Source organism: Palaemon carinicauda, chromosome 38 (genome assembly GCF_036898095.1).
Source record: "Palaemon carinicauda isolate YSFRI2023 chromosome 38, ASM3689809v2, whole genome shotgun sequence".
In the NCBI taxonomy this organism is placed as follows: Eukaryota; Metazoa; Arthropoda; class Malacostraca; order Decapoda; family Palaemonidae; genus Palaemon; species Palaemon carinicauda.
The window spans coordinates 46,497,959-46,505,458 of NC_090762.1; the positions used below are offsets into that span (position 1 = coordinate 46,497,959).

General features: G+C 34.7%; 1 long non-coding RNA gene across 1 annotated transcript in view; it reads right to left on the reverse strand.

The window, feature by feature from the left end:
• Window positions 1-7,500, reverse strand: part of LOC137630160 (uncharacterized) — a 34,887-nt gene that overhangs the window by 22,623 nt on the left and 4,764 nt on the right. The window contains exon 2 of the long non-coding RNA XR_011041684.1: window positions 2,293-2,386. This is a non-coding gene — a long non-coding RNA (uncharacterized lncRNA). The remainder of the gene's footprint in view (window positions 1-2,292; window positions 2,387-7,500) is intronic.

The window sequence follows — 7,500 nt, forward strand, 5'->3', positions numbered from 1 at the left end:
TTTGTTACCATTCCAAAGGTGATAGGCCTCCTGCTTCTCCAAATAAGCACGTCTACAATCATCACTGAACCACGGGCCCTGTGCTTGGTGATGGAAGTAATTTTTAAAAGGTTGTAAGAAAGTGAGAAAGGGGACAAAGGACTGGATGACGTTAATGAACGTAATAAAGGGGCCATGTGCATGCTGCTGGAAGTAATTAAAATGGCAGTAAAAAAGACGCAGAAGGGACAAAAGACTGGATGAAGTTAATCAACATAATTAAGAGGCCATATGCATGCTGATGGAAGTAATTATTAAAAAGGTAGTAAGAAAGTGGGTAAAGGGACAAAAGACTGGTTGTAAGTAATCAACGTAATTAAGGGGCCATGTGCAGGCCGATGGATGTAATTATTAAAAGGGTAGTAAGAAAGTGGGTAAAGGGACAAAAGACTGGTTGTAGGTAATCAACGTAATCAAGGGCCCATGTGCATGCCGATGGATGTAATTATTAAAAGTGTAGTAAGAATGTGGGTAAAGGGACAAAAGACTGGTTGTAGGTAATCAACGTAATCAAGGGCCCATGTGCATGCCGATGGATGTAATTATTAAAAGGGTAGTAAGAATGTGGGTAAAGGGACAAAAGACTGGTTGTAGGTAATCAACGTAATTAAGGGCCCATGTGCATGCCGATGGATGTAATTATTAAAAGTGTAGTAAGAATGTGGGTAAAGGGACAAAAGACTGGTTGTAAGTAATCAACGTAATTAAGGGCCCATGTGCATGCCGATGGATGTAATTATTAAAAGTGTAGTAAGAATGTGGGTAAAGGGACAAAAGACTGGTTGTAGGTAATCAACGTAATTAAGGGACCATGTGCATGCTGATGGATGTAATTATTAAAAGGGTAGTAAGAAAGTGGGTAAAGGGACAAAAGACTGGTTGTAGGTAATCAACGTAATTAAGGGCCCATGTGCATGCCGATGGATGTAATTATTAAAAGTGTAGTAAGAATGTGGGTAAAGGGACAAAAGACTGGTTGTAGGTAATCAACGTAATTAAGGGACCATGTGCATGCTGATGGATGTAATTATTAAAAGGGTAGTAAAATGTGGGAAAAGGGACAAAAGACTGGAAGTTAATCGAAAAAATTAAAGGGCCATGTGCATTCTGAAGGTAGTAGTTATCAAAAAGGTAGTAAGAAAGTGGGAAAAGGAACAAGAGACTGGATGAAGTTAAGCAACGTAATTAAGGAGCTATGCGCTTGTTGATTGAAGTAATCCTTAAAAGGGTATTAAGGAAGTGGGAAAAGGGACAAAAAACTGGATGAAGTTAACCAGCGCAATTAACGGGCTATGTATATGCTGAAGGTAGTAGTTATCAAAAAAGGTAGTAAGAAGGTGGAAAAAGAGACAAAAGACTGAATCAAGTTAAGCATTGTAATTAATGGGCCATGCGCATGTTGATGGAAGTAGTTATAAAAAGGTAGTAAGAAAGTGGGAAAAAAGGGTAAAAGACTGTATGAAATTATTCAATGTAATTAAGGGGTCATGTGGATGCTGATGGAAGTAATTATTAAAAGGGTGGTAAGAAAGTGGGAAAGGGGACAAAAGACTGGATGTAGTTGATTAACGTAATTAAGGGGCCATGGGCAGGCTGTGGGAAGTACTTATTGAAAGAGTAGTTATAAAGTGAGAAAAGTGACAAAACCTTGGATGAAGTTAATAAACGAAAATAAAGGTTTATGTGAATATTATGAGAAGTAATTATTGAGTGCTGTAAAACAAAGAGAAAAAAAAAGCACGGATGAATTTAAACAATGAAAGTATGTGGGTATGTGTTTAAGGTAGTACTCATTGAAAGGGTAACGAGAAAAGTAACAAAAACCTGGCTAAAGTTAATCAAAGTAAGTAAGGGGTCATTTGTAGCTGTGGAAAGTTATTATTGAGAGTGTAGTTTTCTCAATAGGGAGAAAAGTTAAAAAAAAAAAAAAATCCTAGATGAAGTTAATCAATGTAAGCATATGGCCATGTGAATGCTGTGATAAGTATTTATTGAGGAAGCTGTACTAAAGAGAATAAAAGTCTGGATGACGGTATTTCCATTACTACAAGAAATTGAGAGTACCCTATTTGTAGAAATATTAGACTAGCCTAATGTACTTTGGGACTGTCAATGAATTTCACAAAACAAATTTATAGTTAAAATGTTATTTAAAAGATTTAATACCTCAATGAATTAAAACAGAACTTTTCGAATGTAATGTTTTCACATGCATTCAAAAACCACCATTGTCTTTTCTCGTTAACCACTAACCTTTAATTATCGCAGTGGATCATCCTTCAGGAGTCTTGTGACGTGAAGATAAGGGGTTACTGTTACTCATGTTCTTGACAAGAAGGTTCAATCACTGAAAAAGGAAATAAATTAATATTATAATACTTTATTATGGGATCAAGTCATTGAATACATAGTAAAATTTGTATAGAGAGAGAGAGAGAGAGAGAGAGAGAGAGAGAGAGAGAGAGAGAGAGAGAGAGAGAGAGAGAGAGAGAGAGAGAGAGATTATTTTAGTGTTAAGGAATTCTTCACCAATCGTTCATTTGTATTTTGCACGCAATTTCGGGGTTTCTGGATAGGGCAAGTGACTAACATTACTTTAATCTTGGACAGTTTATCTAAAAAAAAAATCACCTGAAAACTTGTTCCTTGATATTAATTCAAAACACGAAAATATCTGGGAAAGTTAACCAAATTATGTGATTGACCAAGATTTCTGGAAATTGCCTAATAAATATCTTGCTTAAACACATTTCAGTGATACAGAATCGAACCTATGATATAAGAAGTACGAGAATACTCAACCACTTATTGGTGTTTAAAACTTATTTGAATTCGGTGGATTTGATGATAAAGAATATATTTTACTGAACTTATTTTTCTGTGGGAGAGATTTTAAGAGAAAGAGCTAGGAAAAACGTAGAAGGCAAGTGGAAGGGGCACACAATCGACCAATGCCAGGAAGTAGCAGCAACAAATATGAATAAGCTATATAGTCTTCTAAATGGTCTCTCGGTGTGTATATTGACCATGAGCTAGCTGATAAATTTATAGAAAAACAATAGTTGCATCTTTAGAGGATATTTAAATTCAGATTAGTGTTAACCAGACACACAAATGAGATAAAATAAATTTGATAGTATAACAAATCATGAAGTCATCAGGATTTTTAAAGGGGCCAAAAAAAAAAAAATGTGTAACTGATATGATGCTAATATCTAGAGCAATTGCTTGTTTGCTTGTTTGGGGTTTAAATCCAACCCTCCACTGAAGTCGAGTGAACCACTTCTCGGGCGGGTCCATATCAATCATCTAACGAAACAATTTCATTATAACTTTTACAATTCTTTAATTGTAGCATATTCCAAATCATATGATCTTATGAAAAGTAATGTCTTTAGTGTCTTCTTAAATTTAATTGCTCCCTTTAGGTCCTACATCTCAGTTGGTAGTTTATTATAATGTCTAGGCGCACAGTAGCTAAAAGCGCTTTCACCAAATTTACTATTTGTTCTTGGAGTATATATCTATAATATTCTTAGATATCATTTCAGGAATAATAAATACTACTATTTATGAGTAACTATCTTGAATCTAAGACATTGGCTAGAGCCACACCAGTTCTGAAAATGCTCTTGTAATTTTTGTACAGTTGGCTTCTTTAATTCCAGTACACTTTACGGGAAGCTAAGATGATCTTGGTGTACCGGAATTAATGAAGCCAACTGTACTACTAGTTCGTCTATTGTGAAAAATCGAAACATTGCCGGTTAACCAGCCAACATACAGAAAATTTCATTCTACGGAGACAACTACAGGCCCTATTGTAGATATGATTTACTGGCAATATTGGATGAATACAAATTTGGCATCCTGATTTAACTTGATCTTGGTGCTGCTTTTGACAGTTATGAATGATTTACTTCTCGATGATTTACGACCCATTGTTATGGGGGATGATGCTTTTGAGTATCTAAAAGATTACTTACTTATTTACTCACTTAATTAAAGGTATTTTTTTCTTGGTCCTATAACACAAAGAAAAACCCTAGTCACTACAGGACATGCAAGAACAATTTGTCGTATACATTCTTTAGTATTTAAGAGTGTATTACGCGTTAATTCTCCAATACTTAAAAAAACAGAAGAGGCTTTCCTTTCCTCTTGGAAGCCTTAATATCTTCATTCTTTCTAATGTATAGTGGGAGCTTGTTATATCGTCTCGGGGTAGCATATTTGAAAGCTCTAAACCTACAGTATATCTTGTCTCCAATAACTTGAAACCATCTGCAACTATTCTCGGGTTAACAGAAGCTATTGTAGAGACGTGGAATGAAGTGCAAGCTCTTAATGGGTGATACATAATTTTACTTTTCGATAAATGACACTGATGATACAACTGAGATTTTAAAATAAGTCCTTACTAATGTTATGGAATGGATGACGAGCAACTAAAAGTAAATGAAAATAAAGCTGGAGGTTAAGGTGGTAGGAAAAAAAATAATTAAGATAGATTGTGGTGGGCTGGTGGCCTATTGAAAACGTCCCCGCCTGAAGTTCTGCAGGACGGAAGATCGAGTCCCGTTCAAACTCGATAGTTTCTAATAGTGTTCGCAACCTGACCATCCTTGGTTCATCAATGACAGCAACAATTTTGGATCTGATCAGGATTCCAGATCCGGATTTGAATTTTTCCTGTGCCTGTGGACAGGATTACGTCAAAATTATATACTAGGCCGATTTTGACGAAATTTTCGCCAATTCTAGTTCAAAGACGATCCCATTAAGGTGTGGAGATCATCCGGATCCGGATTCTAAATCTAGATTTGCATTTTTCTACTGCAAATCTTTTGTACAGATTGCAAAAAAAAAAAAAAGAAAAAAAAAAGAAAAAAAGGAAAAAAAAAAAAAAAAAAAAAAAAAAAAAACGGTGTTAATCATAGGGTCAGAAATTGGGTGATTCACTTTATCATAATGTAATGATTTATCTATGATTTACTTCCCGTTTGAGACCTAGGAGAAAAATATGAAAAAAAAAAATTGGAAAAAATGGCAACATTTGATTGTTTTATAATGTCTTTCTAAGATATATACCAAATTTCAATGCTAAATCTTTAAAAACTAAGGGAGAAGTTAGAATTTGATGAGCTAAATTGTATGTTTTGCATGATCAACTTGTCTTTGAACATTTGCAGGGGATCGTTGACCGAAAACTAAATGAATTCACGAAGATATTTAAGTCATTGGAATTCGAATCTAGGATTGCTTCTATTCCGGAAAAAGACTGAATCATTGAATCATTGGATGAAGCTGCAATGAAGGTTCAAGAGGTCTAATGATTTTGTTTGCGAAATCTACTTCCCAAAACACGTATACATTTACCAAATGGCTCTGCCCTTACTTTTCCTTGTCCTATGAACAACACAATTCACCAATACTATTTCTCTTCCCGATACACGATATCCTTTAACTTTCAAAAGCAATAGATAAAACGAAAGTCAAAATTCCATTCCCTCCAATGGTTTCTCTAAGATTTTTACCCATCAGAAATCAACTTTGGTCTTGAATTAGTAAAATCTGTTATTTCAATTAAAATCACTTGGACGTGAGAAGGGCAAATTATATTTCCTTAATATATTTAACGACAATTTGTGCTTAAGATATGATAAGGTGAACACAAGAGTTGCTTTATACCTCAGAAATCAAACCTAGTCTTGTCTCTTATATGAGCTGAATTAGTAAACACTGTTATTCAATTGAACTCACTTGGACGTGGGTAGGGCAAATTATAATTCCTTAATATATTTAACGACAATTTGTGCTCAAGATATGATAAGGCGAACACGAAAATTCCTTTATACCTCAGTAACTAAACCTGGTCTTGTCTCTTTTATGAGCTGAACTAGTAATCACTGTCACTACAATTGAACTCATTTGAATGAAGATATAACATATCTTATTTCCTTCATATATCTGACGACAGTTTGCGTTAAGATACGAAAGTGGAAAAAGGTCGAGCTTAACAAGAAATTAAAAAACTCTCCTTGTTTACTTTTAATTCGATGTTAAAGGAAGGAAATTACTCGACTCTGGTATGAATTTGGATATTTAAGAACACGAATCCTAATTAACCATCACAGTGTGACCTCATCTTCACCTGTTAGGGGTCATACATTACTTATCCCCCCCCCCCTGCAACCCCCAATACCCAGATACAAACCAATAGGAAATGCAGCAAGAAATTCCTCCTAACCTACTACAATTCTGGAATCAGCGTATGTAAAATGATAATAACTATCTCATACAAATAATGCATGGATAAATCCTAAACAAAATCATACCTCAGTTTCAAAACCAAAACGAAAGAATTTAAGTTCACGTATTTGCCAAACCATATAAGAGGCCATTTACAGTCCCCATTACCTGTTAGACTTCAACCTGACAAACACAAACAAAAGGATTATTATAGACAAGACAATTTATGACTTTTTTTTTCAATAAAATCAACGATTACTACAAGATGAGCAAGAGCAACTTAACCAAGATTTGTCTACGCCACAACCATGATTTAACCAAGGACCGTGGATTTAACAAAGACGTACTTTGGAATTCCGTTTCTAAACAGTAATTTCAGATGAAGATGAACACTATCGCATGGTGTCACTGCCTATATTCCCAAGTTGTGGACCTAATAATTTTACGAACACTTTTGATTAGTTTTGTACCACATTACCAAATGCGACCATTCAATTCATTTGTACGGCGTTAGATTAAAATTATAATTGTTATAACATTTGAACAAAGTCTTTCAGGGTTAAAACTCAACAGAAGCACTGATCCTTTATAAACACCCTCTGCAAAGTCAATATATTTTTGCTGTTCATTATTGTAGATCAGTTAAAACACATTTTCTTACAAAGAAAATACTTTCATATCTAGTAGCAAACTTTCTAAAAACATTATTCATCACGACCACAAAATTGACATAATTCTAAATAATATACATTACAGTGTTATAATAACGCTTTGAATCCAGTATCCCCATTTCACAAAGTATTAAAGATAGTGTTGACACTTAATGCAATCATATGGATCATTAATAACCAGTTTTGTTTAATCAAAATGGTATTGCCGACGATAATTTCTACGTAAAACTACTCATCACTCGTTAACTAAAAATTTAATACATGCAAAACAAAATTAATTTATTATCCTTACAATAATGAAGTGCTCATGTTATATTTAATAAATAAGGCTGAAATTCTCAGTTGAATAACTGATTTTCCTCAAATTCACTGACAACGAGTGGGCCCGGCTTGTCGTCGTCTCAAAGAGCAAATATGCAGAAAACCACTTTTGCCTGGCTGGTCGAAAAACAGACAAGAACCCCCCCGCCCCCTCACAACCCCAGCGTAAGAGTTCAGTAATTAAATGTTGAAGTAATTATACCTGTCCGCTGATGGA